The sequence below is a fragment of the Malaya genurostris genome, chromosome 3 (genome assembly GCF_030247185.1).
Source record: "Malaya genurostris strain Urasoe2022 chromosome 3, Malgen_1.1, whole genome shotgun sequence".
Classification (NCBI taxonomy): Eukaryota; Metazoa; Arthropoda; class Insecta; order Diptera; family Culicidae; genus Malaya; species Malaya genurostris.
The window spans coordinates 88147478-88161043 of NC_080572.1; positions in this window are offsets into that span (position 1 = coordinate 88147478).

Here is a 13566-nt window from a genome sequence, read left to right on the forward strand (position 1 = left end):
GAAGTCAAAAACGATATTAATTTGGCGGGTAAAAAAAGGCCATTGTCCCTTACTTGGACAAATGGTGAAATACAAGAGGATGAAGAAAGTGAAGAGGTCTCGGTGCGTATAACCGGATCTAGCAATCGATCCTACATGTTAAGAAATGTACGGACAATAGAGAAGATGTGTTTACCGTCTCAATCGATTAATATTGCAGACTTAAAGAAACGGTATCCTTATTTATCCGACTTGGAGTTGGAAGGATATAAAGATGGCAAACCAAAATTACTAATTGGTTTACCTCATGCCTACATGATTCAGAGTTTTGAATCTAAATCTGGCAGATTTAACGAACCTATTGCCAACAAAACAAGACTAGGGTGGGTATTGTATGGAAGAAAAACAGGCGAACCAAGTAATACCCATACCGTAGCCATGCATCAAGAATTGAATAAAGAGGAAACCTCTATAGCGAAAATGATGCATAATTATTTTTCTATTGAAGATATGGGGGTAAAATTTACAAATAAACCTCTTGTATCGAAACATGAAGAAAGAGCACTAAGTATTATGGAAAATACTTTAAGATATGAAAATGGCCAGTATGAGATTGGGCTTTTATGGAAGGAAGATGAAGTAGAATTTCCAGAAAATTATAACGCTGCAGTAAGCAGACTAAAAATACAAGAAAGAAAAATGAAAAATAATCCTTCGATGCGAGTTTGGTACACAAACAAGTTTAGGGAATATGAATCAAAGGGTTATATTCAAAGGTTAACTCCGGCAGAAATAAGAAATGATTCTAAGAGGATAAATTACATACCTCACTTTTCTGTAATAAATGCAAATAAACAACCTCCAAAACTCAGATTGGTGTTTGATGCTGCGGCCAAGGTAAATGACATCTCTCTAAATTCAAAACTCCTTTCAGGTCCAGATATGAATGCGAGTCTAATCGGAGTTTTGATTCGGTTTAGAGAAAACGAATTCGCGATATCGGGTGACATTCAGGAAATGTTTCACCAAGTAAAAATAAGAAAGGAAGACCAAAGGTCACAAAGACTTGTTTTCCGGGAATCCGAGAATCAGGATATTGATATATATGAAATGAAGGTTATGACTTTTGGGGCAACATGTTCTCCTGCATGTGCTCAATTTGTAAAAAATAAAAATGCTGTAAAATTTGAGCAACAGCACCCAATTGCCGTCAAAGCTATCATCGAAAATCATTACGTAGATGATTACTTAGACAGTTTTTCGTTGAAGCGAAGGATGTTATTTCAAATGTAATAAAAATACACTCTAACGCTCATTTTAATATACGGAACTTTGTTTCAAACTCATCAGAGTTATTAGCCTCTATTCCAAACACACACGTTTCACCGGCAAAGGAAATTTCACTGGGAGATGATAATCAACTTTATGAAAAAGTACTTGGAGTGTTTTGGGATACTGAGATGGATACTATTAATTATAAAACTAAGATAGAAGAATTACCAGTACAGCCAACCAAAAGAGAGGTACTATCCATCACGATGAGCGTGTACGATCCATTGGGTCTGATATCAAATGTTACTATAGAAGGAAGAATATTGATGCAGGAATTATGGAAACAAGGAATTGATTGGGATGAAAAAATTCCCGAACAATTATGTAAAAAATGGCTTGACTGGAAAACACGCCTAGAAGCACTAAATGATGTTAAGTTCCCTAGATGCTATTCCAAGGCAAAACACGTCAAGGCTCGTGAGATACATGTATTCACGGATGCGTCAGATAAAGCATATGCATCTGTGGTTTATTTAAGAACAACGTGTGAGGACTTCATAGATGTATGCCTGATTGCAGCAAAGGCAAGAGTCGCACCTACAAAAATGATCTCGATTCCACGCCTGGAGCTACAAGCTGCTGTTCTCGGTACGAGATTGGCACAAACGATAATTAAAGAGTTAAGACTTCCTATAGACAATGTGACTTATTGGACGGACTCTACAACGGTACTGGCTTGGATTCAATCCGAAGCCAGAATATACAAACAGTTTGTAGGGCTAAGAATTAGCGAAATATTAGACAGTACAACCGTGTCCCAGTGGCGATGGGTTGATACAAAAAATAACCCGGCTGATGAAGCAACTAAATTCATAAGGTTCAATTCTAAATGGAAGGATGGACCGATATATCTGAAAAGCGATGAATTATCTTGGCCTAAATCGAATATAAGATTAACTACCACCGAAGAACTGAAACCTATACAAACATTACAAAGGGTTGAAATACCTAAATTTAGGAACATCAACATCGACTGGTGTTCAGACTGGAAAAGATTGAAAAGGTCAATTTGTTTAGCATTGAATTATTTAGATCGGCTCTATTCAAAAATAAAGGTTGAGCCACACACAAATTGTTTATCAAAGAAGAAATTTGATGAAGCAGAAATACTTCTTATAAGAAAGGCACAATGGGAGTCGTTTCCATCAGAAATGTCTAAATTGTATCTAAATCTTCAAATAAGTGAAAAAAGCTCACTTAAAAATCTAACGCCATTTATGGATGATAATGGCATTATGCGATGTAAAGGACGTATAGGAAATGCGGAAGCATGTTCATATACGGCAAAGCACCCCGCAATATTACCGAAAAAACATCACGTTACGAATCTGATTCTTAAATTCTATCATGAAAAGTTCTTTCACCTAAAGATGGATGCCGCCATTGCTTCGGTACGACAAAAATTTTGGGTAATAGACGTTAGAGCCTCCATGAAGCGGATAAAAAAGTCATGTCAGCTATGTAAGAATCTATCTGCTCAGCCCCAACCTCCTATGATGGCTGCTTTACCCAGCTACAGAATGATACCTAATTTGAAACCATTTACTTATACTGGTGTGGACTATTTTGGTCCACTTCATGTATCCATTGGTAGAAGACAAGAAAAACGCTGGGGAGTGTTATTTACTTGTCTGAACACACGTGCTGTGTATTTGGATTTGGCAAACTCACTTAGTATCGATGAATTTATGATATGTCTCAAAAATATGCAATGTAGAAGAGGCAAAATAACCTATATGTTTAGTGATAACGGAACGAATTTTATTGGGGTCTTAAAAGAATAAAACAAAGATCTTAAAAGAATAAAACAAAGATTAGCAGGCGATGGAATTGAATGGCACTTCAATCCTCCATCCGCACCTCATTTCGGAGGAGTATGGGAAAGGATGGTAAAGGAGGTGAAAAGTATATTGAAATTTGTTCAACATACTCTACCTGAAAATGTGCTCAGAGGGTTATTTGCTGAAATTGAATTTATTATAAACAGTCGTCCATTAACTCACATACCGTTAGAAACGGAAGATGACGAAGTGTTAACTCCACATCACTTTTTGATAGGATGCGCTGGAGATGCGGAGCCTGCTATAAATGATATTTCAAATTCAGAAGGTCTCCGACAACATTGGAAAAGGTCGCAACAATTAGCTAAACTGTACTGGGATCGCTGGTTGAAGGAATATGTGCCCTCTTTGACTAAGAGACAAAAATGGTTAAATTCCGTGACGCCGATTAAAGTAGGCGACTTAGTTATTTTCCCGAATGAGGAAAAAAGAGGAAAATGGATCAAAGGCCTGGTTCTCGCTGTCAGGCCAGGCAAAGATGGAATTATAAGATCTGTAAAGATTAAAACAGAGAAAGGTGATTTAATAAGACCAGTTATTAAATTAACCGTTTTAGACGTTAAAAGGACCAGTAGTGCGGATGAACAAGAGTCATCCGCCAAAACTCAAATTAGCGAGTCCTCAAATACAGTGAATTACATTAATCAGGATGTCAAACCCAAACGTATTATATACGATGAAAATAAATTAAAAAATAATTCAAAGAAACCAACTTTAGAAATACAAAGCAGTACAGGGTTTACTTCATTGAATAACTTATGTTTGAATATACTATTATTATTACTGCTCATTTGCCAAGCATTTGGAGCAGTTTCGAATGGGTTCATTGCATACGATTGCACCAACGCTGAAGTAAACTTAACATCTTATTCGCTATTAGATGTAGCCTCATGTCTACCAACTAGCAAAAATTTATCAACACAGGAAGTTCCAATTCAAGTCCTTCAAAGAAATTCGAAAGGCACAACGCAAGTATTTCAGTGTAAGGTCATAATTAAAAGATCAATTCGTCATTGTGGCATGCACTCGCATACCTCTGATTATGAACACGGGTATGCCTATATAGTAAAGGAATTTACTCCGGATGAGTGCAGAAGAGCTCATTTATTGAATTCCTTAAATCTTGCACATGATTATAACTTGAGAGAATTAAAACGAAATGGAACTACACGGGGAGAAGCTCTTATTATAGGAAATGTAAAAGGTAGCACTTGCGATGGAGGAACTTATAGAACACCGTTTTATACGTGGACTAATGCATTAGTTTACTATGAATACGAAATAACATTGCGCGACTATATGGCAACAATTGATATTGAAAATAATGAAATAAAATTGCGAAATGGATTAGTGTGTATTTATACCCATGGAAAATGTTTAGATTCTGAAGATGGGTATTTAACTTGGGATATAAATCTGAAGGAAAGGTGCGAAGATACAGAGTTTGAGGTAATATATGAAGGTATAGTTAATAAAACTTTAGATAATAATACACATAAAGTTGGAGGAAAATTTAACGCTATATATACAACTATTTCAAATACGCATTTATTTTCAATAAAAACAAGAGATGTGACGAAAATTTGCGGATATACTGGTTACAAAACAGATCATCCTCGCATTCTGATATTAGAGGAAGCTGAATTCAGGTCTCCTTTTAAGCGTAAACCGACAAGTAAGAATTATGATATTTTTACATATTTTAATTCAAAAATCACGTTGGTGGAAAATTATATTGGTCAAAAACTGGACGATGTTTATGGAACCATTATGACTGAAATGTGTAAAATTGATAAAGCCATGATGGAAACAAAGCTAACTCTAGCAAGATTGAATCCCACAGAATTTGTTAATAGTATTGTAAAGCAGCCTAGGTACACAGCAGTTGTAGCTGGAGAAGTGCTTCACATACTGGAATGTAAACCGGTTTATGTAACCTATCGAACATCTGAGAGATGCTACCAAGAGATACCAGTCAATTATAATAATGCAACGATGTTTTTGACTCCAGTAACTCGTATATTGCAAAAAAGAGGTACTGAAATTGATTGCACCCCTATACTCCCAGCAAAATTCAGATTTGGAAATCGATGGTACACTACAGACGGACGTCTTAGAGAGACCACATCACCCAACAAATTAACCACTGACATAATAACTACGTGGTCATACACCCCACTTCCGAGTTTAATGGAGAGTGGCGTTTATGATTCAGACAGCATTGATAAAATGCGAAATATGATTTATGAGCAAGGAGATAGGAGAATAGCCTCAACCATTTTACATAAAGTCTTATCGGGACAACACCCAAATTATCAGGGATTCAGTTTCGATGCATTAGTATCAGAAAAGATAATCGAAAATGTTTTAAATAAATATTGGAAAAAGTTCATTTCATGGTCAAATTGGATAGGAAATGTAACATCAACATTCATAGGAATTTATATGATTGGACGAATAATAAAATTTGTTTTCGACACTATTATGCACGGAAAAATATTATATGACATCTACGGTCTTGGATGGCAATTATTAGCGTCGTTTTGGGATTCATTGACGACATTTCTATCTCATAGAAATGCTATAAAAAAACAACGAAAAGAGGTGAACGATGATCTTTCGAATTCAGCCAGAGAGATAAAAAATCTTGAAATTGAAACTAACGAGCTTAGACAGCCACCAGCTCATTACTACCCTAGAATTATTGTGGATGAAAGATCAAATTAACCGACTTAATTTCCAAGGAAATTTTTTCACGGGGTCCGGAGGTCCTATTTTGTTTGTAAATCTACATAGTTGATTTACGGGGTCCGGTGTAGATTACGAGGATGAATTTGAGCTTGTTTACAATAACCTAAACCAATAAATTTTAATCTCAAAGTGATTTGTAAACCAAGGAAACGAACATGTGGTCTAGACTTAAACGGAGACGTCGGTTGTATATTTATCGACTAGACCGCCTTCATGTTGAAATTGGGGCAATAAAAAAAGGACCAAATCTTATCCTCAATGCAGGATAAACAGAATTCAATGTTTATTCCTTTACGGCATAGATTCGTTATGTTTCTATTCGCCTATGCGTAAGCTATATTCACCACTTAGATCCTTGATCGAGTGGTGAGAAGAGAATCGCTCTCTATTTCCACTCTTCGCTTAATTTTGGATTCTCCTTTTGCTTTGGTAAATTTTGAGTAAATCTCACGCACACATCTATTTTGTTATTCGGAAAACTCTCAAATGAGAGGAAAATGTATAGATTAAAGAACTAACATAGACATAAGAAAAATGTAAACTAATCAAAAATTTGTAAATAAATCAGTTGTATTTTAGACACCAAATTGGACGGATAGTCCAGCAGTTTTTTATTTCTTGAAAGAAATAATTTTTTCACTTACCCTAATAGATATCAGCAATGTAAACAAACTCGGAATAGAAGAAAATCGATTTCAAAATGATTACTACTACTTTTTTAGTGTAAACTACAATTAAACATGGAAAATCTTCAGAAATGTGTGAAATTGGGTAAGGTTAGGTTTTTTCGGACCAACATTTTTTCAAACAGAAACCAGTGCAATAATTATTTCTCGAATACTAGAATGTTTAGCGATCGATACATATTTTTTGTTGTTATTTCCGGGCATTTGAAAAATGGTATTGAACCAAGTATAATGCTCAATTCCAAATAAACGTTATTTTTCGCACAATAATTTAAGATCAACATTACCACCACAGAGTAAAAACTGTTTCTTCCACTTCTATTATGATTTTTTTAAATGAATTTGCCCGTTTTTATGGGAAATCGTTAAAATGGTGAAGTAATTAAAAATTTCCCTAACGATTTGACAGCTCTTGCTGTAAGTATCATCTCCAAACAAGCAGCGCCTCTACATTTCATTGCACCATCATTGTGCCAATTGAATTGACGGCATCGACAATACTTTGGATTGACAATAATATTGTCACGTGTAAGAGCCGCTAAAGACAAGCACCAAGCTTCTGAGCGGCCGATTGTAACAAATTTTTACCAAAGTTATTTTAATTACTCTTGAAATCAGTCTCATTTCAGTTTTTGTTAAATCCTTCTTAATGCTTACTGATTAGAAATCGGTACATTATTTTTTCAATAATAAATGTGAATCAATTCTCAACGTGGAGTGAGGCGAATGACGCAGTAATATGAAAAAGTTATAGTGATTTTAGTGGCTAAATCCGGGTTTTGAGGCGACGTTCTTACAAATGAGATGAAATAGGGAGCCCTTACCCTACTCATACAGCATCATTATGAACAAATATCACATTTTCGCATTTTTCTGTTCAATTAATTTACAGTACCAAAGACTTGTAATTTCAAGGTTTTGTATTTCATGATTCGGATTAGCATACTTTTCATATAAATATCAAGATTCCTCCCATCTGGTATTCGATAGCAACAAATAAACCTTTAATTTTTAATTCACAAAATTGATCGTACAGCCAATATTTTCTTTTATAAAAATCAGTATTATCAAGTGTAGCGGATTTGAATAGCAAATTAAGTACATAATTCGTACTATATTCACGACATGTTTTCACACCTTACGTATTCCTATTCCTCGTGATAGCATGAAAACCACGGTTTGTTTTTTTTTCAATTCACCAACGTAACTACAGGCTACATCCTCTTTTCAAGTACAGTTCGAGAGTGTCTTATCTTATCTAAAACAGATTCTGTTCCCATCGAGTAGACACACTTCAGATTTTGCCGATGCGTTTCCAATCATCAGTTCTACGATAATCCATAATGGATTATTATCATGGTTCATTCACGTGTTCCAATAAATGAGAACTTCAGTATGTTATACAGAGCTCCCGACTGTTTTTTTTTCTCAAAAATCTGTATTAGGCGGAAAAATCTATCTATACATTATCTAAAATGCGAAAGGGCTTGCGATCAGCTTGAAGAAAACGCCGATTTTTGCCAAAAAAAAAACATCTTCTCGGCACATTTTTATCTCGGTGGGTATGTTAATAAGCAAAATTGTCGCATCTGGGGGACGGAAAACCCGCACGATATCATGGAGAAGCCGATGCATTCTCAGAGAGTGACGGTTTGGTGCGGATTTTGGTCTGGCGGCATCATTGGACCATTTTTCTTCGAAAATGAGGCAGGAGCCGCCGCCACGGTCAATGGCGAGCGCTACCGCACCATGATTAGCGATTGGTTCTTCTCGTTACTTGAAGAGGAAGACTTGGACACCATTTGGTTCCAACAAGACGGCGCTCCGTGCCACAGAGCCAACGCTACGATCGATCTTTTGCGCACAGTCTTCGAAGATCGCATTATCAGTCGAAATTCGGATGTCGTTTGGCCACAAACTAACAGACATGACAGTATGAGTAAATTCTTATGAAAATAATTTTTCGTGATGCACTAGTTCCACCTATATTGTACTGCGCGAACTATTTACTATCTGTACACCCCTTGTGTTATGTACAAGTTTTTTTACTAGTTGGTTTCCCCTCGTTTGTCAACACCGATCAGCTGCTTGCAGGGATGCCTGATTTCATCAAAATATTTGAAAATGAATCGTCACAATAAATTATTGGATTACGTTGATAATATATTTAACTTTTTCGCGATGTTGGAAGGTAATCATTTATTTGACTCTACGTTGTTCATCTAGACTATTTTTTATTGTGTTTGTAGTTTTCACCCGAAATTAAGTGGCGGCAGACCAGAAGCAAGTAAATATTGTAACAAAACGGGTTCGATTTTGTATTGCGTTGTAGGATAAGAAGTAGGCACAATTATGTATATAGTTTTGGCAATATTTATTAAATATGTATCCTGCATGAAATTCGCATGGACGTATACAAACCAATACATTACAGGTAATTCTGTATGAATGGCAACTCTGTTGGTAAATGAAAAAAATAAACACAGTCTAGATGACAGACAGGATGTTTTTGATAGGGTAACGTGGCGCCATCATGACATGTGAGTACTGTTCCAAATAAAGGAATATTCGAAATGACCGTTAAAATGATTGAAAAATCTAATTTGAGTGTCCTGTCTGTTAGTCTGTGGTTTGGCCACCTCGGAGCTATGATTTGACGCCGTTAGACTATTATCTTTGGGGGGCTGTCACAGATAAGTGTTATGTGGACAGGCCAGAGACAACACTTACATTGGAGGATTTTTGTATGCAGTCTTGAAAATTTTACTGGAATCTCTGCCAGAAGTTGGGCAGTTGTTTTAACCCTATTCGCTGTCTGTTGTACTGAAGTTTACAGAAGTTTTGTCAAGCTTAAGAACGAATAGAGAGGCAATTACAGATTTAAAAGGTAATATACTCTAGCGACAGGAATTATTTTGTTCACTGGACGATTTACAATTTATTTATAGTAGTTTATTTATATAGGTCATATTAATAATGCTTCGAGTCAAAAATGAGGTTTTGAATACAAAGACTTCGATTAATACAAATTATCATTGTATAATTATTCTGGCAATAATAACATTGTCATTTAACGGTCAATTTAAACAAATATTTTTCTGGTTTGTCTCTAAGTGGTTGAATCGATGCGATTGACAGTTTCGCTATCTCTGCGGCATTTTGTCGCATCGCAATCTTTGTAAACCATCATAACTAATTGGCTCAAATGTCACGTTCCCCTGGTTATTTGGAGACTCATGCCTCTTTGTTTTTTTTTTCGTGTGTGGATTTGTATAGTTATGTGGATTCAGCATATAAATTTAAAAATGTAATAAAGTTTGTTTAGCGCAAATTTTCAAAATTCAACGCTTTTTATGCGAATCGTTATAGCACAGACTAACAGACAGGACACTCAAATTGAATTCTTTAATCATTTTAACGGTCATTTCGAATATTCCTTCAGTTGGGGCAGTACTCGCATATGTCATGACGACGCCACGTTTTTCTTCTTTTCCTGCACTTCTAGTGGCGTAACCTCACTTGAGATGACGCCGACTGATGGCACAGCGATTTAGCTATATTGCCAGTTAGTTTTCGTTTATAGTCCAATGGACTTTCTTTTCACTGGACTACAAGACTTCTATGTGACTACGTGGAGTCACTGAAGTACGGATGAAAATCCTTTCTTTCTCGCGAAACACTCGAATGTTCACCGCACTAACACGATACGATGTGTTCACTCGTTGAGGGTTTCACCGGAAGTAATACCGGAAACCGGTAGCTGGATTTGGACAAAATTTTACACCAACTTATGGAAAAACAATACTTTTCATTTGAATCTAGTATGTAAAAATCTGTTCAGCCGTTTCTAAGAACGGTCCCTTTTCCGGAACCGGTTCACCCAAAATTTATGTATTTGATCATTGGTTTTTCAGAGTCATTTTTTTTTGCATATCAGCCTGTAATTTCGGAACCGGAAGTCATATTCGGATAAAGTGATAGTGTTCTATGGAATTCTAAGACCATTCATTTGATCTTAAGCTTTTGTAAATTGGTCCATCGGTCTCTGAAAAAATCGATTGAACTTTTTTTTTCCTTTTTTTTTTGTTTTGTTTGCGAAAAACGGTCGCATTCATATGCGAATCTGTATAGCTGTTTTCTGCGGATTTATCAACCTTTATTCCATTCGTTTTTTTTAGATAAGGCGTCATGCATAAATAACGTCACGCTAAATTTCAATACTTTTAACCCCCCTTCCCCCTTGTCACGATTGGTCACAAATTTTTAAAACCCTTCTAAAGAATTACGTAACAACTTTCGATACCCCTTCTCCCTTCCCACCCTAATCTTCTTCAACGAAAATTATTTTTTTTAATTATTGTATTGGTACAATGATGCCTTTATTTATTTATTTGGTGCAGGTAAAAGCCCATTTCAGTTAATTTTTGTCAAACTAGCATAAAATCTCCTCATCTTTTGAATACACAGTAAATCATTCAAACGATACATTATCCTTAAATTTAGTTCCTCATCTTCTGATTCAACATTAAAATCGTACAAATTATACATTTCCCTCAATTTTAGTTTTATGAAAATTAAAACTAATTAGGCACCTTAGGTATGATTACTTGATAACATTACGCAATAAATGAAAGTCGAAATTATTGAAACAGTTGTTGAATATGCAGCACATTTTAGCAATGGGCTAGTTATATCCATAATTGGTTCGAGCATAGGGAATCCGAAAAAAAGTTCGAAGATTACGGCATCGAATGTCTAATTGTAACAATTGTTATAGCTAGTAGCCTTACAAAACATCTTGATGAACAAATAATAAATCTAGACCAATGCTTCGGTCATGGTAACTCGGTGGATTTAAAGGATATCTTCATAGAAGACGACGGAAAGTGAATCGGATTATTTACAGGACAATAAAGCTCTAAAGTATTTAACGAAAATATGTATATTACTATGGGGTTCATAGTAGAATATTCATTTGACTCTTGAACTGAAATTTATATATTGAGCCACAGAGAAAATGAATAAATATTTACCTCATTTTTGAGTATCGAAATTCATGGCGATCAATTGCACTTTTTTAGTCGTCAACGAAACGAGACAGTATAGATTTGGAAAGTCTACTAAAGTCTACAAGGGGGGAGGGAGGGGTTAAAAATACCAGATTTTGGTCTACGTGGTTTATGAACGGTCCCCTAGCTCGCACGTGCATCTCGACGCTTCGCGTGACGCTTCCGCTGTGACAGCAACCTCACATTTCGTTCCTTCGCACAGTGACGTGCATGAGTGTGGCCATCTACGTTATTAATCATTTCATGCTCTAAATCAGTTTAGGTTGCATGTTGAGCATGATTTACTTCTCTTCAGTATCATGCATTTGATTCAATATGCAATTTCAACAGATTTCTGATCAATCACGAGAAACTCTCGGGTGGTCAACTAACCTGAGTTATCCCACTGCACGGTTGGTGCTACGATCCTACTGACACTAACAATACAATAATAAGTTGAACTCCAGATAGATGACTTGGACGAGAAAAAAAGGTCTCAAGGATTGGTTATTATTATTATATTATTATCGCAGTTAGGCCCTTTTGTCGTGGGACTATCGATTCGCGTGGGATTCGCTAATCTTGCAAAGCGTAGGGTCGTGGTCGGCTTGTTTTTCATTAAGTTTTGTGGGCTGGTCAGCAATTTGAGCCAGCGCGTTTCCTATTTATGTTATTTGGTTTTAATTGCCGCATAATGTCTACTATATCGATTTTTGATTGGTTCTTTTAGACAAGCATTAACTGAGAGAGACGAGAGATAACGAAAAGACGGATAGGTATTCTAGATTGAATCAGACAGTAGCAGCACAGACTAACAGACATGACAGTATGAGTAAATTCTTATAAAAAATAATTTTTCGTGATGCACTAGCTCCACCTATATTGTACTGCGCGAACTATTTACTATCTGTACACCCCTTGTGTTATGTACAAGTTTTTTTACTACTTGGTTTCCCCTCGTTTGTCAACACCGATCAGCTGCTTGCAGGGATGCCTGATTTCATCAAAATATTTGAAAATGAATCGTCACAATAAATTATTGGATTACGTTGATAATAAATTTAACTTTTTCGCGATGTTGGAAGGTAACCATTTATTTGACTCAACGTTGTTCATCTAGACTATCTTGGGGCATTTCGTAACCGAATGTTCGAAGTGAGCACACGCGTTTTTTAACAATCGACATCGGTAAGACGAAGGTGCCTATCACAGCAGAGGCTGTAGTATAGGCATTAAATAAAAGTGATAAAAAGTAGCATCCCCGCAAGTGAGTTCTGTCTGTGCACCGGTTTTGTATCGGTATCGACAGTAGACGCTATTGTGCTATCCTCGGGCAGCAGTTATTTCTATTGTTTGCTACCCGCATCACAGCAGCCAAATCCTGAGTCAAGGTCACGCTGAAGCACAACGAAGGAGTGAAGGAGCAACTCACCTAACAGCTTACCGTGACATACTGTTAAGTATTTTCTCAAACTTTTTCTTTCAACTTTTACTATTCATATATTTTCTTTTCATTTTATTTCTTTCTTTTTCATTTCAAGTGCGGGAGACTTCTTTACTCCCGCACTTTAAATATGAATATTGATGACAGTGGGGGTGTCTCGGAGGAGGGCGAAGCTGAACGAATGAACGAAGAACATTTAGAGGCTGAGTTTGCTTCCGAGATGCCATCTACCCCTCCTATACCATCTCCCCCTCCGATACCATCTCCCCCTCCGATACCATCTCCCTCTCCGATGCCATTTCCCTCTCCGATGCCTCCATCTCCCTTTAAGATATTGCCTGCTCGCCAAAAAGTTTACCAAGACGATGGCTCGGGGGGTCCGTGGGTGGTATACTTCCGGCCCAAATTAAAGTCTCTCAGAGTTTTAAATATTGCTCGGGACCTGGAAAAACATTACTCGGCAATAAAAACAATAGATAAGGTTT